Source organism: Dioscorea cayenensis, chromosome 1 (genome assembly GCF_009730915.1).
Source record: "Dioscorea cayenensis subsp. rotundata cultivar TDr96_F1 chromosome 1, TDr96_F1_v2_PseudoChromosome.rev07_lg8_w22 25.fasta, whole genome shotgun sequence".
Classification (NCBI taxonomy): domain Eukaryota; kingdom Viridiplantae; phylum Streptophyta; class Magnoliopsida; order Dioscoreales; family Dioscoreaceae; genus Dioscorea; species Dioscorea cayenensis.
In genome coordinates, this window is record NC_052471.1 from 10,025,682 (window position 1) to 10,051,821 (window position 26,140).

Here is a 26,140-nt window from a genome sequence, read left to right on the forward strand (position 1 = left end):
ACTAGGCCCCAGTGGAGGTTCATCCCTTGAGACCATTCACTCCATTATGGCGCAAAGAACTCGAGGAATGGAGGTAGAATCTATCACGTCGGAGGAAAAAGGGGACGCTCACAGCCTCTTGACTCACCCTCTCAACCCTCTCCAACCTAGCTTTGTCTAGCGCTAGTGGTGTGTCACTCACAAGGTTACCAACAAGAACTCTCAACCCCTAGTGTCACTCTAGGGAAATGTTCATACAATCAAGCATTCAAGGTTGGAACTCACAATAAACATCAATTTATTGAAAGAATAATAAAGAAGTTCAATGAAACGAATACATCTTAGGGTTCACAATCATCCAAGTACCCACTAGGGGTTTAGCTCTCCATGGAGCTTAGTACAATCAAAAGAAATCGAATGTAAAAGCAATGAATCCATAAAGAAACCCCTCGATGGTCATGTCGATGGTCTTGTGGAAAGTACTCTACTCGTCGTCCAAAGGATTCCTTCATCCGTATAGAATACGCCTCGATGGAAGCTCCCTATCAACCTTCTTCCCAATGGAATCACGATGTCGGAGCCGGAGAACCTCTCCAAAAACCTTGGGCAATACCCTCGAAAACCCCTAGCCGAGCTCTCTCACAAGTTAGGGGAAAAGATGGAGAAAAGAATACCAAAATCGGGGCTGAATCGGCTTTAAATAGAGCTGGAATCAGGCAACTCCACGGGCGTGGATGATACACGCGCCCGTGCGGGAATCTCCACATGCAGGCGTGGATAATTTCCACACGCCCGTGTGGATTCTCTGTTTCTCTGATTTCTCTGCTGGCTGTGAACATTGTTGCTACAGTAATTGCTGAAGTGTTGCCTTTGTGCCCCTCCAAATAGATGTGCTCACTCGAATATGAGGAGGTTGACACACACTCTAGCATCTCACACCAGACCTATGTCTTCGCGTTTGAACCTTAACAAGATCTCCTCCAAAATAGGTGCATTATGATCCACATTGGCCCATTTTCTTCATACTCGGCCTCACAACCCTACCTGCGTAAAAGTAACATAAAAACACACATATTAATGTAAAAAACTAAGGAAAGTAATGCTCAACATAAGGAATGAACGCTTCGCATTCATATCGCACAAGCACTTATCAACGTTCAAGCTCGGGATCTCCTTCAATCAGAATTGAGGGGTTTCCTCAGGTCATAACCTGGAGCTGTACCCAAAAAGAAAGAAAAAGAAATCAGAACGATGATAGAATAAGAAAATATGAAATAGAATGAATAATTAAATAGCTAAGAAAACAAAGTGCAAAGTATCTCTAAACGCCTATTCCCCGGCAACGGTGCCAAAAACTTGACACGTCCGTATACGCTTGTAAACCGCAAGTGCACGGGTGTCGAAGTAATAATCCCAGATGGGTGGGTATCGTATCCACAGACAGTAGGGAATAAAGACACTTAAGTTATTTCTTAATTAATATGGAAGATGAATAGTGATAAGTGTGACAAAATATAAAATAATGAAAATAAAAGCAACAAGATAGAGAGCACAAGTAAAGGAGAAGGTAAGGCAATCGATAAAGATGGTCATCCCTTAGCCCATTCACTCTACTATAGCCGCAAAGAACTCTTGGAATGTGGAGGTAGGATAGATCACACTGGAGGGAAAAGGGGACGCTGGGCTACCTCTAGACTCACCTTCTCAACCCTCTCAAAGTTAGCTTTGTCTAACTCTCATAGTATGTCAGTCACTCACAAGAGTTACCAACAAGAACTCTCAACACTAGTGTCATTCTATGGGAGTATTCATACAATCAAGTCTCCAAGATTGGAACTCACAATAAACATCATTTAATTGAAAGCATAATAAAGAGATTCAATGAAACGAATACATCCTAGGGTTCACAAATACCCTGGTACCCACTAGGGTTTTAGCTCTCGATGGAGCTAGATACAATCAATAAAATCAAATGTAAAAACAAAACATCAATAGAAAACCCCCTAATTACTCGTGGTGATGGTCTTGTAGAGAGTCTTCTACTCGTCGTAAGGGTCCTTTTGTCCGGCCTAGGATACACCTCGCCGGATCGGTGCCGGCAAAAGTTCTCCCACTAACCTTCTTCCAAACGGCGTGCGATATTGGAGATGTAGAACCTCTCCAAAGCCCTAGCCAATACCTCTCAAAACCATAGCCACCATCCTCTCTCAAGTTGGGGAAAAGATGGAGAAAAGAATGATGAAATCGGTTCTGGAATCGGGAATCCACACGCCCATGTTGATTTTTCACATGGGCCTGTGGAATTTCCACATGCCGGTGTGGATTATCTATTTTCCTATTTTCTCGGCCGGCTGTAAACAGTGCTGCTGTAGTATTTTTGCTATAGTGTTTTCTACAATAACCTGCTATAGTACCGGCCTGAAATACTCCTAAATCCATACTTTCATCGAGGTAATGCAAATGGGCACGCATTTACATCGTGGATCGCCTTGCTTCTTAATAACGGACATGTTGGTGGAAATCTTGTTCTATATGCGCAAGTCCGAATGCTTGAATGTGATTGCCCTTGTGCCCCTCCAAATAGTTGTGCTAACTCGAGGATGAGGAGGTTGGCACACATTCCTTCATCTGGAACCCGACCTATGTCTTCGCGTTTGAACCTTAGCAAGATTTCCTACAAATTAGTGCATTACGACCCACATTGCCTTCTTTCTCTCATAATTGGCCTCACAATCCTACCTGCATAAAAGTAACATAAATACACCCATATTAGCGTTAAAACTCGAGAAAAGTAATGCTCAACATAAGGAAAGAACGCTTCACATTCCTATCGCACAAGCATTTATCAACTACACCAAAAAATTGTTCTGAAATCTTTCTAGAGGATGCAAATGCTGGTTAGGCACAGGAGTCACCCAACTACTGGATATTTATCTACATAGACATATTCATTCTTCATTAGCAGAGGAATACTAACATAGACTCATTTTTTTTGTTCTTTTAATCCTTATTTTATTTTTATTTTTTTTCTTTCACATTCACCATAGATCACGTCTTTAGACTGCTCTACATGCCATAAAACTAGGGTTAGCTCAACAAGACTTAGAAGTTCTTAAGAGTTCATTGAAAGAATATAACTTAGTAATCTAAGACCAAGTACTCAAAGTTGTTGCGTTAAGCATACAGGAGATTTAGAGTAGTCAAGTTGGCTATTCCCAGGGCATCAACAAAATATTCAGTGCACAAGACAATATTAGAGACGAAATAGGATTCAGTAGAGTACAACAACAAATATGTAACTCACATCAATCATTAATCTATGCTAGAAGAATATCACAAGAATGAACAAGCCATCATGGGTAACACTAGCATGCATACCGACACGTATCTGAATTGCGTGTGAACCGCAAGTGCACGGTGTCAAAGTAATAATTACCCCGCTGTGTGGGTAGTCGAATCCATAGGGAACGGAAGTATTAGTATTAGCTAATTCTTAATTATCTAGTCGGAATCAATGGATGCGATTAAATGAAGTAATTGCATGGAAAATTAATAAGCAAGAAAATAGGCAAAATGGAAAGTAAAGGAGATCTCAATCAATAAAGATGACGTACTCGGGTAATGATCCCCCTAGGATCTAACATGAAGCTCAATATTCGCTAAATGCTTCTAAACTGAGTCTAATGAGTTGAGGTAATCTAAGAACAACTGGCCCGTGCCTCCAAGCCAACGGTACTAGTCCCCTACAAGGTCCCAGTGGAAAAATCACTCAATCACAACACCTCACAGCCCATATGACCGCAATAAGCTCTAGGGATACCTAAGAGTGAAACTGATTCCTAACCCCTTACATGGTACCACCGAAGAAATCTTTCAATATCACGCCTCACGCTAAAGATGGTTGCATAGATTCTAGGGAATATAGAAATAGGAAACACTCAATCAGAAGGGAAAAGGAACACTCCACTATCTCATAACTCACCCTGTCAACCCTCTTTAACATTGATGTCCTAAATCTAATGGAGACCTCTCTCTCTCTCTCATCAAAGTAACAAATCATGCATAATAAATCAATCACAAAAATCAATAACACATGCAAGTATTGGAATCACAAGATTAAAACTCAAAACAACTTTGATTTAATAGAAACATAAAGCAAATCAATGCAAAAGAATAAATCTCAGGGTTCACATGCCTAAATAACTACTATGGTTTATCCCTCCAAGGGGCAAGTCACAAAATAATGATTAATGCAATGAAAGGAAACGAAAACCATATATTGAAACCCCCTTGAATTGGTAATGATGGTTTTCATGGGTCACTCAACGTCTTGAAGAATCCTATTCTGAAGCTAGGTTGCCGAAGGCCCCCACTATGCTATGATGGAGAGAAGATCGATTAAAGTTGGTGATGAACTACCTTCCAATATCACCAAAGACCTCCTCCAAAACGCTAGCCGTTTTTCCCTCTAAGTGCTCGCAAAAAGCCCCGCAAAAAGTCTCCAAAGAATATGGCAAACAGCCTATTTATAGCCCAAAAATTTGACGAACAAGCTTAAGAAAGCAAGAAAAAATAAAAAAGATAAAACTAGGGCACCAATGAACTGCGAAACCTGCTTTCTTCCATTTTTCACCCGAATCGTATCCTCGTGTTCCCCATGGCTCCTCCATGCCCGACAATCTAAATAATACATGATTAAGCATAAAACGGGATCCATTCCTGCAAAAATATATGCTAAGTGTGTAATATACATATACTACAATATGTACATTTAGACACTTATCACAACCTTTAGTAGAAAGAGCTACCGCCACGAAAGAGTGAAAGCCACTCAAAAAGCATCTCAGGAAAGGGCTACCTTAGAGGTTGTTTGAAGCTATTACCTATTCTTTTTGTTTATAAATAAGTCCCGTGTTAATAAGAACCTGGTAGTAGACATAGTGTTGATAGAGTTGAGTTTTTTGCACACACATGCATTCGGACTTCATCACTTTCATTTTTGATTGGATTGTTTGCTAGAGCATTGATTGTTTTGTCTAGTGTTTTATTTTCCCCATAACTTTACAATTTTATTCTTGTACTCTCTTGGTGAGCCTAAGGCCAAGCATTTGTCTTCTCTTTCCAAGAGTTTAATGTTCAATTTTTCTTGAGGACAAGCAAAGTTTAAGTGTGGGGGAGTTTGATAAGTGCTTCAGTACACATATTTTTCTATATGTTTTTCATGCATTGAGCATTATTTTCTACTTTGGTTTATGTCTCATATAGTGTATTTGTTTGTCCTTTTGTGCAATTAGATTGTGAATGCCTTGAAGGCAGAATAGGAAGCAAAGATAGGCTATAAAGCCAAATTTTGGGAGTTCTTGTTCAATTCAAGGACCAAGATACGAGAAGAGTTCATGAACATGGAGATGTGTGCCAACTTCCAAGGAGATTCAAGACAATTCGCTAGTTGGAAAGGTATAAAGGCAGTCAAATCTTTATGTTCCTTCTCTTTGTGAAGAATGGAAGACCTTCCAAATAATGAATCAACGAAGGAAAGTCTTATAGCTTACCACATGGATGTGTGCCCAACCATGTGGCCACAAGAGAAGAGTATTTGGACTATGGCTGTGAAGAGTACTGTAGCAAAACAATGTAACATTTTGATGTATAGCACTGTAGCAAAATTACTGTTCATGTGACCACGTGAATATTCCGCGCGACCACGTGGAAATTCCTACAGCTTATGCGGGGGCATGGAAAATCCACACCAACACGTGATAGCACATGACAGCCATCATTTGTGACTATAAATAGGCTGTTTTCCCTATTCGTTCGGGACTTTTTGCGGCGTATTTTGTGAGCACTTAATAAGTGCTTGTGTATAAGTAACATGAAGTATACTCTCTTTATATTGAGCATTACTTTTATCAGATATTACCGCTCATTCATGTGTGTTTGTGTTATTTTGTGCATTTAGGGTTGTGGAAACAAATTTAGGAGAAAGGAAGCAAAAGTAGATCGTGGACGCGATGGTTGACGAAGTTTTTGGATCAAACAAAGGTGAAGACACAAGTTGTGGTCAAAGTCATGCGGCTGTGTGCCAATCTCCATTGTTCTCAAGTGAATACACAAAATAGAGGGGGCACAAAGGTAGTCACACTTATATGTTCTGACTTGTACAACACTATCAAGAGCTTCATCAAAGTGGTTTCATTGAAGATGTAACATGATCTACCACATGGATGTGTGCCCATTCATGTGGCCCTGATGAAAATAGTGGATTCCGGAGCATTCTGGCGAAGAAAAGAAGATCTAGAAATCCACACGGCCATGTGGAAATTCCACACGCCTGTGTGGATGCCCGATTCCAGCCCTATAACTACCGCTTTGAGAGTTCTTTTTGGAAAAATCCTGTCCATCTTTTGCCCATCTTTAGAGGTGCTCAAGCCTAGGTTTTGGAAAGGCTTTTGCTAGGTTTTTGGAGCGGTCCTTTGGCATTCAACATCGAGTTCCTTTGGAGGAGAACTATTGGGTGAGCTTTCGTTGGTATCTATTGGGTGAGGTGTACCCTACATTTGACAAGGGAATCTTTGGAGAAGATGAGGCAGCTACACAAGATCATCGATACGGACTACAAGGGGGTTTTATCTATAGATTGCAAGCCTTTACTTTCGATTTCATTATTGATAGTGTATTGCTACATGGAGATCTAAACCCCTTAATTGATGTTTCATTGACTTGTAAATCCCAAAGGGTAGTACGAGCCTACTGTACCAAATCACTGAAGCAAATCACTATAGTAAAATACTGTACAAGTTATTATTCCTAGCTCGCAGAAATTAAAGTTCCATAAATTCACACGGGCGTGTGAAAATTCCACACGCCCTACTTGATGCCCGATTCTAGCCTATTTAAAGCTACGACTTGTGACATTTTGGGGACCCTTTTTTCCAAGACTTTTCCTATCTCTTCCACATCTTTAGAAACGCTCACAGCTAGGGTTTGGAGTGGTTCTATGGCCTTCAACACCACGTTCGTTCTGAAGATAGTTATTAGGGGAGCTTTTGTCAGCATCGATTCGGCTAGGTGTGCCCTAGGCTTGACGAGGGAACCTTTGAAGAAGACGAGGCTACTCCACTAGACCATCGACATGGACACCAAGGGGGTTTTACTTATGGATTGCATGTTTATACATTCGATTTCATTATTGATTGTATCTTGCTCCATTTAGAGCTAAACCCCTTGTGTGTGCTTGGACTTATAAACCCTATGATGCTTTTGTTTTATTGATCTTTTATTATGTTTCTTTAATTAATGTTCTAATTGAGTTCTAATCATGAATACTTGTTGAGTTGATTTTCCCTTAGAGTGACACTAGGGTTGAGAATCCATCTTTGTAATCCTTGTGGATGAATGCCACACCATGAGGGTTAGAACGTCCTCTTTCCCATCCAGTGTGATTTATCCTACCTTCGTATTCCAAGAGTTTTTTGCGGTCACAATAGACTGAAGTACCAAGAGAGGAACTCCGCTGGGGCATAGTTGTGCAAGCAACAGAGTGAATCTTTGAAGTAATCCTTAGTGCTAGGGCTTAATTGAAGTAATTTAAACCCTATATTAGGGAATAGGGTTTATCACTTGGAGTGCCTGGAGCTTTAAGTAACCTTGCACAGTGTGAGGTGTTGAGACTGAGCGATATCTCCACTTGGGCATAGTGTAGAGTTAGTCACGGTTGACCTTAGGTTTGGGACCATGTGTTTAAAGATTTCCATGACTAATTAGACATTAGTTGGGAGACATAATGATTGGTCTTGCAGTTGAAGTAATAGTCCTAGGGTGAGCAATGTCCAGGTGCCCCACCTTCTATCGATTGCCTCTCCTATCACTTTATTGTGTCGCTCTTTCTTGTTTTCTTTATTTAATTTCTTTTTCATATTGATATTGTTTACACCACTATTGATTCATCTTCACCATAGTCAAATAGCAAATCTTATGTTTCTAATCACTATTCCCTATGGATACAACTAACCACTCACTAAGATACTTTTATCACTTTGATAACCCGTGCACTTACGGTACACACGCAAAGGGCGTTGTCAAGTTTTTGGAGCCATTACCGGGGAATAGGCATTTTGGAAACACTTTGCACTTTGCTATTTTTTGTTATTCATCACTTTATTATTTCACACTTTCTTATTTTCCCATCATTCTGATTTGTTTTCTTTTCTCTAGTTGCAGCTCCAAGTTATAACCCCAGGAAACCCTTCGATATTGGTTGAATGAAATCAGGACATTGAACGAATAATTTATAAAAGGGGAAAAGAACCTTTGTAAGAACAGTCCAATATTGAGATAGAAGGTGAAGGGTCTGATAACATGGCAGACCAGAATGAGCAGCAGAGGACAATCTCAGATTATGCCAGACCCGCAGTTCTTAGCACATAGTCCAATATTGTGTTGACACCGATTACAACTCAGAATTTCGAGCTCAAGCCAGGTTTTATCCAGATGCTATAGCACTGAGCACAGTTTAATAGTTTGGCCGATGACAATCCAAACAATAACATTGAGGACTACTTTGAAGTGTGTGACATGCTCAAGATTAATGGAATTACGGATGATGCTATCAAGGTGAGAGCCTTCTCATTTTCCTTGCATGGAGAGCAAAGCAATTGATACATTCATTACCTAGAGCATCGATCATTACATGGTAGAAGATGGTAGAAGCTTTTCTTGCTCGATATTTTCCTCCTGGAAAATCCTTGAAGCTTAGGAATGAAATATCATCTTTTGTAGATATATTTTTATATATGTTTACATGCATTGAGCATTATTTTTACCCTCGTTTATGTCTCATATTGTGCAGTTGGTGTTCTTTTGTTCAATTAGGTTGTGAATACCTTGGAGAATTAAAAGGGAGCAAAGATAGGCTATAAAGGCACAATGTTGAGAGTTCTTGCGCAATTTAAAGACCAAGACATGAGAGGAGTTCATGAATATTAAGATGTGTGCCAACTTGCAAGGAGATTCAAGTCAATTCACTAGTTGGAAGGGCAAAAAGGCAGTCACATCTTTATGTTCCTACTCTTTGTGAAGATTACAAGATCTCTCAAAGACGCATGGATGAAGAAAAGTATTATAGCCTACCACATTAAATTATGCCCGATTATGTGGCCTCAATAGGAGAATGTTTGGACCGTGTGGGTGAAAAATACTGTAGCGGAACTGTAGCAATGTTATTGTATCAGTATGTAGCAAAATTACCATTCACACGGCCGCGTGGAAATTCCATGCGCCCAATAAAAATTGCATGGGCGAGTGGGGGCATGTGACAAAAGCGGTTTAGGCTTATAAATGGCTATTTTGCCCTATTCTTTGACATCTTTTGTGGGGCTCTTGAGGGGTGAGATGGCTAGGGTTTGGGGAGAAGGTCTTTGCTGATTTGGAGGGTGTTCTTCACCATCTTTGATAGTTTCCTTCGTTGTCATAGCATTTGGGAAGCCATCGAAGACCTAGTTTTGGAGAGAAATCCTTCAAGACATTGAACTACCCACCAAGGCCAATCATCATGAATTCAATTGGGTTTCCTCTATGGTTTTTGTTGCTTTTAATTGTATTAATCATTGTTTTGTAACTTGCCCCCTGGAGGGCTAAACCCTAGTAGGTACTTGAACTTGCCCCCTAAAGGGCTAAACCCTAGTAGGTACTTGGGCATGTGAACCTTAAGATCTATTCTTTTGTATTGATTTTCTTTATGTTTCTAGTTAATCCAAGTTGATTAGAGTTTTAACTTTGTGATTTCATTGCTTGCATGTGTTATTGATAATTGTGATTGATCTACATTGCATGATTTGTTACTTTGATGTGAGAGGTATCCATTAGAGTTAGAACTTCAAGGTTAAAGATGGTTGAGAGGGTGAGTCATGAGATAGTGGAGCGTCCCCTTTCCCTTCCGATTGAGTGTTTCCTATCTCTGTATTCCCTAGACTCTATGCAACCATATTTTGTGTGAGGCGTGAGATTGAGAGATTTCTCTGTCGGGACCTTGTAAGGGGTTAGGTATCCTTCTGCGTGAATTAGGGTTGGATCTATTTTTATAAATTGGTTTCACTCTTAGGTATTCCTAGAGCTTATTGCGGTCATATGGGGTATTAGATGTTGAGATTGAACGATTTCTTCGCCAGGACCTTGTAGGGGAGTAGTACCGGTTGCTTGGAGATAAGGCCTCATTATTCTTTGATTATCTCGGCTCATTAGACTTAGTTTAGAATCATTTAGCAAGTCTTCAACTTCATTATAGATCATAGGGTGAGCATTACCCGGGTACCTCTTCTTTATTGATTGAGATCTCCCTCCATTTTACCCTTGCATATCTATCTATAGTATTCATTTCTTCACATACTAGATCACTACACCATCTCATTTATCATTAGGGTAGATAGTAGAGAAGCAGTTAGTACTAGTAACCCTGTTCCTTGTGGATTCGACTACCAGACTCACTGGATATTTTATTACTTCAACACCCGTGCACTTATGGTACACACACGCATATTCGGACATGTTATAAAACCCTAGTGGGTTCTTGGACTTGTAAACCCTAGGATGATTTTGTTCCATTGACCTTTCATTATGTTTTCTGTAATTGATGTCCTAATTGTGTTCTGATTGCTTTCCCGTAGGTGTACAAGATCACCAAGTAATTCCCTATGTGTGACACAGAGGTCATATTCCATGGGGCCAATGAAGTATTATTACTCACTTTTCATCTATTAATTAGCCTGCAAATTAATATGTCAAGAATAAATAAACAAATAAACTAAGCTAAGATAATCCTATGACCGCTATAACTAGAACACGGATGTAAACAAACAAGGGATTATCAAGCATGAGAAGGGAGTATTTGGACAAGGAATCCACCTATGGTTATTATTAAGTCCTAAACTAGGATGGTTTAAAGATGCATTGACAATAGTTGAGACCTAGAGACCTCGTGAGTAGATTAGCCCCAATCTCTCAGTGACTAACCCCTGATCCCATATGAATGCCAATCAGAATCTCTTCCATATCAACACACCTATGATCACATTAAGTTCAAGGAAATCTCTAATAGGAGTAAACCTACTCTTCTTCGGCTTAAATCTAGAAATGGAGGGCTACCAACACCTGATCTCTCAGCGTGTCAGCACAAGCATCCCCTTTCAATCTCTCCTAGATTTAGTACGCGTGAGTAGGTCACATCTATGCGTACAACTCATAATAGAATTATGGATTTCGCCATAAATGTAATTCTAAGCATCAAAGCATGAAAGATTGAATCTTAAACAACCATCAAATTAAATGAATAACAACATCCCAAGATCTTACAGAAGATGAACACTAAGATTCATCCAAATCCAAACACCCAATAAGTTAATCCCTCATGATAAGTGGCACTTATACAACATACAAGCAAGAAAAAAACATAGAAGAAGTAATTAAAACCCCCTCTAGGTCGTGATCCCCTTGAATGGATGAAGCTACGAATGGTGATGCAATGGTAGCTTAGATCTTCACACGAAATCCTCCTTTGCTCCTATCCCTCTTTGTAATGATGTGTGCTTTTTTCCCATAAGGATCATCACTAGAAGACTGCCTGAATGTGTCAAGAAAGTGTGGTGGCTGCGGTGCAAAAGGCTAAGAAGAAGTCTACTTCCTCTGCCCTCCAAATGTGCTTTTATACCCCCAAAGACGATGTATACTCGGGTCAATCCCGGGGTCAATGAAGGGGTCATTGAGGCTGTATGGCTTAATCCAAATCTCTTGCCTCCAAGTGCTACAATGTCAATCCCTGACTGTATTGAGTTCGTATGAATTAGAACAATTTTTGGCCTAAAAATTCTCCATGTGCTACAGTGACCGATCTGCAGTACCCTGCTACAGTACTCCAGCTACAGTATCTACTATAATGAAATTTGCTACAGTGCTATGAGACCTGGTTTTCTTCTTTTTCTCAACCGGATCGTATCCTCGTGTTCTCTATGTCTCCTCTGTGCCTTGCCAAGCATATAAAACAGACATCCATTCCTACAAAAATACATGCTAAGTGCATAAAATACATATACTAAAATACATACATTTTGACACTTATCAAATATTCCCACACCTAAGCGTTTCCTTGTCCCCAACCAAACAAATCATGAAAAACAAAGAAAATGATAAGTAGCTAAATGTATTACCTCCAACTCAAATAAATATAAGAATCTAAAAGCAATAGATAATGATATATAGATGTTGAGTTACAAACTGTTAGCACAACAGAAAGATCCTATCTCACCTCTTATATGTCTGTGCCATGTGTGTTAATATTCTATCTCATCTGCCATGAACTTGTCTAGCATACTGGCTTCAATCAATACAGCTCTAGATGCTAATCACTCCACAAACAATGAATACTGAGTCTTAGAATGCTACGTGCTACTCATGTAATATCCTTCTAACTCTTAAACTTGAACTAACTCCCTTTTCCTTCTCAGAACCTCTAGTAGGTAGTCAACAAGATCACTAGGGTTTTTATTTTCATTTCATTTAATTTTTTTTCATGGCAGACTAACGTAGACTGCACAAAAAATCTTTCTGGAGGGTGCACATGCTAGTTAGGCACAATTGCTACCCAACTATTCGTTTACAATCTACATAGTTGCATTCATTCTTCATTAGCCGAGGAAAACTGACATATACTCCTTTTTTCTTTTTTTTTTTCAATTTTTTCATTCATTTCCATTTTTTTTGCATTCACCGTAGATCACGTCTTCAGACTACTCTACATGCCACAAAACTAGGGTAGCTCAACAAAACTTAGAAGTTCTTAAGAGTTCATTAAAAGAAAGAACGTAGAATTCTAAGGCCAAGTACTCAAAGTTGTGTGTTAAGCATAAAAGAGAATTAGTGTAGGCATGTTGGCTATTCCTAGGGCATTAACAAAAATTTCAGTGCACAAGATAATATACTAGAGGTGAAATAATGACCCAAATACATGAAATACACCCATCCCCACACCTAATGTTGTACATTGTCCCCAATGTACACTAATCATAAAAATCATGGTAGAATAATAGAATAAGCAATGAAAATAATGGAAAAGGGGGAAAATGAACTTCCCTGGTTCATCTTGTGCAAATTGCAAGGTATGACCAGAACACAAAGTATGGCGAGCTATACATGTCGGGTCTGACTTTTCATGTAATGTGGAAAGGCTCACCAAGCTCGCTTAATGACCTTCAAGGCAAGAAAGGCCATCATCATTCCAAATAAAAATTTAAATGCAAAGATTTAACACTAGGAAGTAGTTAAACACACATGCTAGATAAAAGTAAATAAAGTTCTACACAAGGTTGTTAGGGTATAACCCTTTCCAACTTATTAGTGCTAAACAAACACACATACAAAATGTAAAGCAAAACAACAAGCTATAGAAATAAAACAAGTGTCTATGTTCAAAAGTGAAACAGATCATCAAAAGCTGCTGCAGATGGCGGGGTAATGGAGCAGGAAGCGGTATGGATAGTCAATGTGTAGTCGATTAGGAAGAGCCGTACCAATGAACTCATCGTCATAAATTCCCAAGTACTTTGAGATCATTTTTCAAAAGCTTGGAATTGAATGGCTCCTTGTCTTTGAGTGATGATGTTTCTTTCATCTTTCTTTGCCTCAAAAGTGCTCAACACCTCTAATGTAAGTTGACGAAAAGTAGGATCATCGATTGAGAATAAATTCGCCCAACCATTATGTGATAAGAGATCCTTTACTTGTTCATCTATTCCGAGTTCCTCCAAAATACTCCATTCAATGTGATGAAAGGTGCCAAAAGGTTTGGTCTTCAAGATGTAGTATCTTGCTTTGTGAAGAGTACTAGAGAAACGAGGTTCTTCAGGGGTGTGAGCATCATTCCTTGGACGTTTGGAGGCAAGCTTCTTGACATTCAGCATACCTACATCAAGAGTAGATCATATCATGCTTAAAGAAGTCCAAGATTGTTTAAAATGTTGCATGAAAAAGTAGGAAAAATGAGAGAAAACAAGTGAATAGGGTCCATACGGCCACATAGTATGGGCACTATTCAACTTGCAAGAGTTTCCCATGATCATGAAAACTAAAATTTTGTACATCAAATCACAAGAAATCACAACCAAGATGTTCATACCACAAAAAACAAGCCAAATGCCTGAAAAACTCCACAAACAAGCCCAAGAAAACAAGAAAAAATGGAAAAGATAAAATTAGGTCACCAAAAATCTTACTGACAATAGCTTGAGAAAACATGAGTGAAGCTTGGAGAAAACCACTAGATCGGCCTCTCAAAGAGGTTAGGAGTTGAACTAGAAGAATAAAGGAGAAGAATTGGCCAAGGTTTGATGGAGAAAGAAGAGAGAAATTCGGTGGAAGAAGAAGAAGAATGAAGGGAGAGAAAAGGTGGTAGGGTTTGATAAGTGCTTGAGTAGACATATTTTTATATATGTTTTACATGCATTGAGAATCATTTTTACCATGGTTTATGTCTCATATTGTGTATTTGGTGTTCTTTTATGTATATAGGTTGTGAATGCCTTTAAGAGTAAAAAGGAAGTAAAGATGGGCTATAAAAACACAATGTTGGGAGTTCTTATTCAATTCAAGGACCAAGACACGAGAGGAGTTCATAAACGTGGAGATGTGTGCCAACTTCCAAGAATATTCAAGTCAATTTACGAGTTGGAAGGGCACAAAGGTAGCCACATCTTCATGTTCCTTCTCTTTGTGAAGATTGCAAGACCTCTCAAAGATACATCGATGAATAAAAGTTTTATAGCCTACCACATGGACGTGTGCCCGGACATGTGGCCTCAAGAGAAGAGTGGTTGGACCACATTTTGAGAAAAGTATTGTAGCAATTTTACTGCAGCAGAATTGTAGCAAAATTACTGTAGCCCACACTGCCGCGTGGAAAATCCACACGGGCGCGTGGGGGCACGTTGCAGACGTGGTCTAAGGCCTATAAATAGTCGTTTTACCTTTTTTTTATGATCATTTGTGCGGCTCTTGAGGGGTGAGACAGCTAGGGTTTAGAGAGGAGGTCTTTGTGGCTTTGGAGGTGCTTCGTCACCAACTTTGATCGATTCCTCCTCCGTCATAGCATCAAGGAAGCCACCGGTGAACATAGCTTCGTAGTGGGTCCTTCAAGACATCGAAGCTCTCCATCAAGGCCATCTGTTCATATATGTGGGTGTTTATTTCTATGGTTTTAATGTACTTTCATTCATTGATGGTGTGTTTTGTATGTTGCTCCATGGAGAGCTAAAACCCTAGAGAGTATTTGGGCTTGTGAACCCTAGGATTCCCATCTTTTGTGGATTTGCTTAGTGTTTATATTTAATCCGAGTTTGATTAAGTTTTAATCTTGATTGTCTAATGCTTGCTTATCTTATTGATCTTTTGGTTATTTGGTTTGCATGATTTGTTACCTCGGTGAGAGAGAGGTCTCCATTAGGGTTAGAATCTCAAGATTGAAGATGGTTGAGAGGGCGAGTCATGAGATAGTGAGCATCCCCTTTCCCTTCTGATTGGTGTATTGTATCTCCGTTCTTTAAGCTCTATGCAACCATATTTGGTGTGAGGCGTGAGATTGAGAGATTTCTCCATCGGGACCTTGTAGGGGGTTAAGATCCTTCACCGTGAATTAGGGTTGGATCAATCTTTAGGAATCGGATACACCTCTTGGATACCCTAGAGTGCTTTGCGGTCATATGTGGTGTGAGGTGTTGAGATTAAGCGATTTCTCCATCGGGACCTCGTAGGGGACTAGTATCGGTGATCGGGAGGCCGGATCCGATCATATTTGGATTTCCACGACTTAACTTACTCATCATAGAAACACTTTTCTTATCTGGTACCTAATACCTCAATCCTAGGGGGAGCATTGCCCGAATACCCCTCTTTTATTGATTGAGATCTCCCTTTTCACCCTTGCATATTCGTCTCCGGTATTCATTTCTTCTCACATTAGATCACCACACCTTTCCATTTATCATTAGGCTAGAAAGCAGAGAAGAAGTTAGTACTAGTAGCCCTATTCCCTATTGATTCGACTACCCACTCACCAGGGTAATTATTACTTCGACACCCGTGCACTTGCGGTTTGCACGCATATTCGGACGCGTGTCAAGTTTTTAGTGCCGCTGTCGGGGAACGAGATACTAGGAATGCTAGGACTTTGTTGCTCTAGCCACTTATCTTTTTCTTTATTTTTGTCTATTCCACACTTTCTTTTTTTCTTCCATTATTCTCATCGATTTTTTTATTTTTGTTTTTTTATCTATTTCACTTGATCTTCTTCCACCGCTCTATTTTTGTTTTTATTCTATCTTATTTACTTTTTCTTGCATGGAACTTGAATGATGATTGATCCACTTATAGAATTATGTTCACAGGTTGATGCTATTACTAGGAAAATTGATCGACTTGTTAAAGATCATCAACAATACAGTCCATGTCGCACCACAAATCATCCAACTCGAAGGAGCTACCCAAATCTCTTATGGGATATTGATGGACAACAATAGGAAGCACCTCAATAAGAACTTCAATGGGATGAGAAAGTTGAAGAAGATGTACTTCGGTTGGAAAGAGTGTTACTGAGATTTATTGAAGCAACCGATGCCCGTTTCCAAAATATTTAGGCCACATTAAGTTGTCACGAGGTCTCCATCAAAAACATTGAGCATCAATTAGGAGAGATCTTGGACATGCTTGCTAAGGAAAAAGGAGAATTTGAACAAGCAAGGCAAGTGTCTCCGGAACATGATGAGGCCATGAGCACAATTGAAGAAGTTGGGCAAATTGAGTACATTGGTGTAGAAAATGAAAAGAAAGAAGTTGAATATCATTTTGAGATTTTGGATTGTGTGAATGACGATTATGCTTGTGAGCGAGGAAATTTTCAAGGGGATTTGCTAGTCTCATGTTCCTTTCAAGTTGAAAATACACAAGAAGAAGCAAACCCCAAGGTAATGGAACAAGCATTTCTCTTTGGGATTGATCAACTCTTATAATGCAAGAAAGAGATTTTGGGAAGGGAAGAAGATGTGGGTAGGAGATTGAAGCCATCCAATGACCCACCTATGCTAAGCTTGGACAATTCCCAGCCAAAATTGTTTCCTTGGAGGCCAAAAGTAAGATGGTTGGACTCTCCAATTAATATTCCACCCCGACAACTAGATTCTTGGTTTAAAGGAAGTAGCTATGGAATGTCTAGTCGGGAGGACCACACTCTTTTCAAGCCTCCATAAAGTAAGGAAGAGGTATGTCAAGCTTAGTGACGTAAAACAAGCGCTTTTTGGGAGGCAACCCAAATTTTTAAATGTTTTCTAGTTTAGATTTTCATTTCTGTAGTAATAAATTCATGAGTGGGTGCTTTGATGAATTTTTGTTGGTGTTGTAATTTTCATGGAAAATTTTGGTGATTTAAATTGATTTTCGTGTATATGGCATGGTTTAGGGTGTAATTCATGTTTATAGTTGAAGAATTAGTGTTAATTTGAAGTTTGGAGGCTTGCGTGGAATGTTTGTAGAAATTTTGCAGCTCACGCGGTCGCGTGGAATTTCCACGCTGCGATAGTATAAGAGCTTTCACACGGGGGTGTGGAATTTCCACACCCCCATGCGGCTTATAAGAATATGAGGGGTCAGTTTTCATTATCTTCATCACTTACACTCTTCATGTCCCACTTTTCCATCTTCAAGAATCTGAACTTTTGAGCACAAAACTAAGTTTCTTCAACTCATTTGAGATTTAAAAGTGTTTTGCCGGCATTGGCATTAAGTTTCCTTCACCAATTTGCGCCGGTAAGCTTCATCTTCTCCCATTTTCTCCATTCTCATATTTTGCCAATCCATGAATTTTTATTGGTTTATAAGTGTTGTCTTTCATGGAAAATTTTGTAGAAACACTTTCGAATGCATGGATCAAAAATTTTTGGAAGCGTTGGAGCCCAATCATGGCTTCTTGGCCATGGTTGGGCGCCAATGCGGGCACGCCGCCGACCACGAGCCCGCTGCGGCTGGTGCCGCCGTGCCGAGCATCCACGCGACCGCGCGGCCTTGCCGCCAGCCGAGCCGCGCCCACACGGGCGCGCGGCCAGCCCACGCACCCATCGGGCTGGCCAGCCGGCGTGCCGGGCACCACACGCCGCTGGTGCCCCGGCAAGACCAGAACGCGCCCACGCGGGCGCGTGCCTTCCCCACACGCCCGTGTGGGCTGGAAAAGCATCTAATAAGGCCAAAAAAGTGCTTGGCTTGCCCTTCACGCCTTCGTGGAGCCCTGTACTCATCAAATTCATGCTTAACTTACTTCTTTTGAAGCTTTATTTGTAGGTATGACACTAAGGACTGAAAAAACTTGTTCCGAAATGCTTTGATTCATACGGTTAACCTTGGATAAGAACATTCTTTTGGTACACCGGCAACACCAGAAGACGACGTCGATGCTTGAGGCATCCCACTCATGATTCTTTAGTTTCCTTTACTTTTGTTTTCATTTTTTTTAGTTTTTATTTTATCTTTTAGACTTTAGTTAACTTTTTATTTTGTTTTGTTTGTGCGAGTTTGTGCTTCATGTCTTTACTTATAAGAACTCGTACATCTTTTCTATTTTGTTGAGCTTCACTGAACCCCTTGTCTATGTGCAGATGGCCTTGAGAGTAATGTTGATGGTGTTTTAGTCATAGACATAATCATGTGATATTGTCACTTGGTCGTGTGAGCTTCACAACCCATACAACAAGCCCATGAGTTAGACTTCACCAAACGATTAATGAGGAGTTCAGGGGAGTATTTTTTTAATTGCATTCCCACACACATTATGCTTCCATTGTTATTATTTTTATTGTGCTTGCATGTGTACATTGAGGACAATTTACATCTTAAGTGTGGGGGAGGGTTCATCTTACACATGACTTTTACTTGTGTTTTCATGAGCATGCTCTTGTTGCCAATGAAGGTTCACCTTAGGGTTAAGAGTTTAATTCTTAGTTTTTGGAGGTTATCAACATGGATTTTATCATGCTCTAGTTTTCATCCAATTTTATTGAATATTTTTGTCCGATTGCCCTTTGTGCACTTTTCTCGCTCATTAGGCCTATGAAGACTCTAGTTAATTATGTTTGGGATATTAGTGTGCTAGTTTTTATTTGAAAAATAAAATCAGAGGAAAATCAGAAAAAAATCAGAAAAATTTGAAAATATATATATATATATTGGAAATTGTTTGTACATAGGGGGTGGAAAGAGCTACCACCCATGATGTATGTAGCTACTCTCATAAAATCGGATACTTGTTATGCCCTAATGAGAGAAAGAGCTATCTCATGGGATGTGTGAAAGCTACCATCCTTGGTAGAAAGAGCTACCACCTCAAAAGTGTGAAAGCCACTCGGGAGGCATCTTGGGAAAGGGCTACCTTAGAGGTTGTGTGAAGCTACTACCTATTCTTTCTGTTTATAAATAAGTCCCATGTTAATAAGAATTTCGTAGTGGACATAGTGTTGACATGAGTCGAGTTTTTCACATACACACGCATTCGGATTTTACCACATTCATTTTTGATTGGATTGTTTGCTAGAGCATTGATTGTTTGGTCTAGTGTTTGATTCTCTCCATAACTGTAGAATTTTATTCTTGTACTCTTTCGGTGAACCTAAGGCCAAGCACTTCTCTTTTCTTTCCATAGGTATAATGTTTAATTTTGCTTGAGGACAAGCAAAGACTTAAGTGTGGCAGAGTTTGATAAGTGCTTGAGTAGACATATTTTTATATATGTTTTACATGCATTGAGCATCATTTTTACCATGGTTTATGTCTCATATTGAGTATTTGGTGTTCTTTTATGCATATAGGTTGTGAATGCCTTGAAGAGTAAAAAGGAAGCAAAGATAGGCTATAAAAACACAATGTTGGGAGTTCTTATTCAATTCAAGGACCAAGACATGAGAGGAGTTCATAAACGTGAAGATGTGTGCCAACTTCCAATAAGATTCAAGTCAATTTACAAGTTGGAAGGGCACAAAGGTAGCCACATCTTCATGTTCCTTCTCTTTGTGAAGATTGCAAGACGTTTCAAAGATACGTCGATGAATAAAAGTTTTATAGCCTACCACATGGACGTGTGCCCGGACATGTGGCCTTAAGAGAAAAGTACTGTAGCAAAATTACTGTTCACACAGCCGCGTGAAAATTTCTGCAGCCCACGTAACCGCATGGAAAATCCACACAGGCGCATGGGGGCACGTGGCAGACGCGGTCTAAGGCCTATAAATAGCCATTTTGCCCTTTGCTTTATGATCTTTTTTGCGGCTCTTTAGGGGTGAGACGGCTAGGGTTTGGAGAGGAGGTCTTTGCGGCTTTGGAGGCGCTTCGTCACCAACTTTGATTGATTCCTCCTCTGTCATAGCATCAAGGAAGCCACCGGTGAACCTAGCTTCGGATTGGGTCCTTCAAGACGTTGAATCTCTCCATCAAGGCCATCTGTTCATATATCAGGGGGTTTTTTTTCTATGGTTTTAATGTACTTTCATTCATTGATGGTGTGTTTTGTATGTTGCTCCATGGAGAGCTAAAACCCTAGAGGGTATTTGGGCTTGTAAACACTAGGATTCTCATCTTTTGTGGATTTGCTTAGTGTTTCTATTTAATCCGAGTTTGATTAAGTTTTAATCTTGATTGTCTAATGCTTGCTTGTCTTATTGATCTTTTGGTTATTTGGTTTGCATGATTTGTTACCTTGGTGAGAGAGAGGTCTCCATTAGGGTTAGAATCTCAAGATTGAAGAGGGTTGAGAGGGCGAGTCATGAGATAGTGAGCATCCCCTTTCCCCTCCTATTGGTGTATTCTATCTCCGTTCTTTAAGCTCTATGCAACCATATTTGCTGTGAGGCGTGAGATTGAGAGATTTCTCCGTCGGGACCTTGTAGGGGTTAAGATCCTTCACTGTGAATTAGGGTTGGATCAATCTTTAGGAATCGGATACACCTCTTGGATTCCCTAGAGTGCTTTGCGGTCATATGTGGTGTGAGGTATTGAGATTGAGCGATTTCTCCATCGGGACTTCGTAGGGGACTAGTATCGGTGATCGGGAGGCCGGATCCGATTCTATTTGGATTTCCACAACTTAACTTACTCATCATAGAAACACTTTTCTTATCTGGTACCTAATACCTCAATCCTAGGGGCAGCATTGCCCGAATACTCCACTTTTACTGATTGAGATCTCCCTCCATTTCACCCTTGCATATTCGTCTCCGGTATTCATTTCTTCGCACATTAGATCACCACACCTTTTCATTTATCATTAGGCTAGAAAGCAGAGAAGAAGTTAGTACTAGTAGCCCTGTTCCCTGTGGATTAGACTACCCACTCACCGGGGTAATTATTACTTCGACACCGGTGCACTTGCTGTTTACATGCATATTCGGACACGTGTCAGGAGTTTAAGGAGAAACACGACCTCATACGGCCTCAATGAGGGCCTCATTGAGGCCGTATACCCTAGTTCTTTTTCTAGATGGGGCAGACGGCTTAAATGGGGACCTCATTGAGGTCGTATGACATTATTCTGTGTCTCTGGGTGGCGCAGATGGCCTCATTGAGGCCGTATGCCCCCTGAAGTTGTTTTAGGGCACTTTTCACTTCTCTAAGTGCTAAGAATGGCCTTAAGGTGTTCTAAAACATTTCCACTTGAATTAATGACTTAAAAACTTGATCTAATGCATGAAATAATAACAAACACAAGTGTTTCTCAACAAGGAAAATAATTAAACTACAAGCCTAGACGATATGAATAATGCAAAAAACATGAGAGCAGCGTGACTTGAGCTTAAAAGTGCCCCCGGTCATCCTTGTAGTGTTGTTGTTGAAATATAGCTTCAATATTTACCCATTCACCTTAGAAGTGCCCTTTTTGGGGTGGGTTACCTCTACTGTTCCGTGTGGGTATACTTGAGTGACAGTGTATGGACCTGACCAGCGTGACTTGAGATTTCTGGGAATAACTTCAACTTGGAATTGAATAGTAAAACTTTGTCCCCTTCTTGAAATTGTTCAGGCTGCTTAATATGTTTGTCATGGTAATCCTTCACTTTTTCTTTTTAGAGTTTTGAATTCTCATATGCCATAGTGAGCCATTCATCCAATTCATTTAGTTGAAGCTTCCTCTTATTGCCTGCCAGGGTAGAATCAAGATTCAGGAATTTAATAGCCCAATAAGCTTTGTATTCATGTTCAACGAGTAAGTGGCAAGCTTTTCCATAGACTAGCCTATAAGGGGTGGTTGTTATAGGGGTCTTGTATGCAGTTCTGTATGCCCAGAGAGTGTCATCCAGGTGCTCTAACCAATATCTTCTACTTTGTGCAACAGTTTTCCCCATAATTCTTTTTAAATCATTGTTGGAGACTTCCATTTGCCCACTAGTTTGTGGGTGATATGGTGATGCCAATTTGTAGTGGGCGTTCTAACGCTTCAGAATTTTCATGAATTGAGCATTATAAAAGTGAGTGCCTTGATCACTAATAATCGCCTGTGGTGTTCCAAATCTGGAGAATAACTTCTTCAAGAACTTTACCACCACATTACATCATTTGCTGGTACAACTTGAGCTTCTACCCATTTAGACATGTAATCGACTACAACAAGGATAAATTTGCAGCCATGTGAACATGGGAAAGGCCCCATAAAGTCAATTCCCCACATGTTAAAAACTTTCACATGCTTGATTCCAGTTCTGGGGCATCTCATCCCTACAGGAAATGTTGCCTACCCTCTCACATCTATCACATGTTTGTATGAACTTTTGGATGTCTTGAAATAATGACAACTAATAGAAACCTGAATCAAGAATCTTCTTTGCCATTCAGTTTGCATTGTAATGGACCCTAGTTGGTCCTTGACAAGATCCCCTTGCGTATATCCCACAAGTGCACGGGTTTGTCAAAGTAATAATCCCGGATGAGCGGGTATCGAATCCACAGGGAGTAGGGAATAAAAACACTTAATCTGTTTCTTAGCTTTGTGAAAGATCGGAGTGATAATCGTGACAATGATTCAATTCTCAAAAGTAAAAACAACAAGTAAGAGAGCACGAGTAAAGGAGGAAGTAAGGAAATCGATAAAGATGGGGTACTCAGATAATGCTCCGCCTAGGACAATCGTTCAAGTGCAAGAACCCTCTATTATGCTTCCTAATCAATGCAATGGTGAGTCATGGAAATACTTAAATACATAGTCCCAAATCTAAGGTCAACTATGCCTAACTCTATACATGTCCCGGAGGAGAGATTAGATAACCTCTCAACCTCCCACTCGAATAGAGTTGCAATGAGCTCTAGGGATTCCAAGTCATAAATCTCTTCCTAATTATAGACATAACCCTTTGGTCCAGGTGGAACGTCCCTAACCACAATTAAGCCCTAGATACTAAGATCACCTCAACGCTTCACTTCATTGCACGCGCAACTAAGCCCCAGCGGAGGGTCATCCCTTAGACCATTCACTCTATTATGGCCGCAAAGAACTCGAGGAATAGAGGTAGAATCTATCACGTCAGAGGGGAAAGGGGACGCTCTTGTACCTCTTGACTCACCCTCTCAACCCTCTCCAACCTAGCTTTGTCTAACGCTCGTGGTGTGTCACTCACTCACAAGGTTACCAACAAGAACTCTCAACCCTAGTGTCACTCTAGGGGAATGTTAATACAATCAAGTATTCAAGGTTGGAACTCACAACAAACATCAATTAATTGAACGCATAATAAAGAGATTCAATGAAACAAATACATCCTAGGGTTCACAAATACCCAAGTACCCACTAGGGGTTTAGCTCTCCATGGAGCTAAGTACAATCAAAGAAATAGAATGTAAAATCAATGAATCCATAGAGAAACCCCCTCGATAGTCATGTCGATGGTCTTGTGGAAAGTCCTCTACTCGTCGTCCAAGGATTCCCTCGTCCGGTATAGGATACGCCTCGACGGAAGCTCCCCTACCAACCTTCTTGCTAAGGAATAACGATGTCAGAGCCATAGAACCTCTCCAAAACCTTAGCCAGCACCTCTCAAAACCCTAGCCGAACCCTCTTTCAAGTTGGGGAAAAGATGTAGAAAAGAATGCTGAAATCATGGCTGAATCGGCTTTAAATAGGGTTGGAATCGGGCCACCACACGTGCCTCGTGGATTTTACACACGCCATGTGGAATTTCCACACCCAGGCAGTATAATTTCCACACGCCCTGCGTGGATTCTCTCGAATCCCTCGCTTTTCTAGGGCCGACCGTGAACAAATGGTCGCTATAGTACTTTCGGTACATTGTTCCGCTACAGTACCTTGCCTAAAATACTTCCCGTGTCTATACTTTCATCGAGGTGATGCAAACGGACACACGTTCACGTCGTTGATCGCTTTGATTCTTTACTGACGGACAAGTTGGTGGAAATCTTGTTCTATGTGCATAAGTGACACGTCCGAATATGCGTGTAAACCGCAAGTGTACGGGTGTCGAAGTAATAATTACCCCGGTGAGTGGGTAGTCGAATCCACAGGGAACGGAAGTATTAGTAATAACCACTTCTCAATTATCTAGTCGGAATCAATTAATATGATGAAGTGAACTAATTGCAAGCAAAGCAAACGAGTATGCAAGAAATAAAGTAGAAGAGTCTCAATCACTAAGGATGAGGTATTCGGGCAATGATCCCCCTAAGATCTTTCTTGAAGCTCAAGATTCACTAAATGCTCTACAATCGAGTCTAATGAGTCGAGGTAATCCAACGATAACCAATCCTTGTCTCCAAGCAAAAGGCACTAGTCCCCTACAAGGTCCCGTGGAGAAATCGACCAATCTCAACACCTCACACCCTATATGACCGCAGATTATGCTATAAGGAAACCTAAGAGTGAAACCGATTCCTAAATGTAGATCCAACCCTAATTTCCCCGGCGAAGGATCCCTAACCCCCTACAAGGTCCCGGCGGAGAAATCGAGCAATCTCACGCCTCACACCAAATATGGTTGCAAAGAGAATATGGAATACGGAGATAGGAAACACTCAATCGAAGGGGAAAGGGGACACTCCTCCATCTCAAGGCTCACCCTCTCAACCCTCTTTAATCTTGGAAATCTAACTCTAATGGAGACCTCTCACATCAAAGTATTAAATCATGCAATGTAAATCAACCACAAGGATTAACAACACTAGCAAGCAATTAAATCACAAGATTAAAAACTCAAGACAACTCGGATTAACTAGAAGCATTAAGAGAATCAATTCAAAAATATAAATCTTAGGGTTCACATGCCCAAATACCCATTAGGGTTTAGCCCTCCATGGGCCTAGTTACAAAAACAATAATGGATACAATGAAAAGCAATAAAAGCCCATAGAGAAAACCCCTCGAATTCACGCTGGATTGGCCCTTGATTGGTAGTTCTATCGCCTTGAAGGGTTCCTCTCCGAAGCTAGGTCGCCAATGGCTCCCCAAGATGCTATGACGTCGAAGGAACCTATCAAAGTTGGTGAAGAACTCCCTCTCAATTGGCGAAGACCTTCTCCTCAAACCCCTAGCCGCCTCTCTCAATGTCTCTCCTCAAAGCTCCGCAAAAAGTCCCTTTAGAATCGGCCAAAAGGTGTATTTATAGCCTCACCACGCGTCGTCACGCGTGCCCCCCACGCCGCCCGGGTCGCAGGATTTTCCACGCCAGCGTGCGCAGTGAAGCTACAAATGAATCCTCGCTACAGAATCTCTGCTACAAAGACTTTTTACTACAGTGATTTCCACAAACGCGATGATAAACAATCTCCTCTTAAGGCCACACGATCGGGCACACGATCATATGGTAGGCTATACGGCTTTTTCCTTCATCAATGCTGCCTTGAAAGGTCTTGAAATCTTTACAAAGAGGAGGAATGTGGAGACATGGCTGCCTTTGTGCCCTTCCATTAATAACTTGGCTTGCAAAACTATGGAAGTTGGCACACATCTCCTCATACACGAACTCCTCTTGTGTCTTCCAACTTGATTTGTACAAGAACTCCCAATATTATGCCATGAAAGCCTATCTTCGCCTCCCTTTTGAAATCCTAATGCCTTCACAACCTATATGCATAAAAGAACACCCAATAC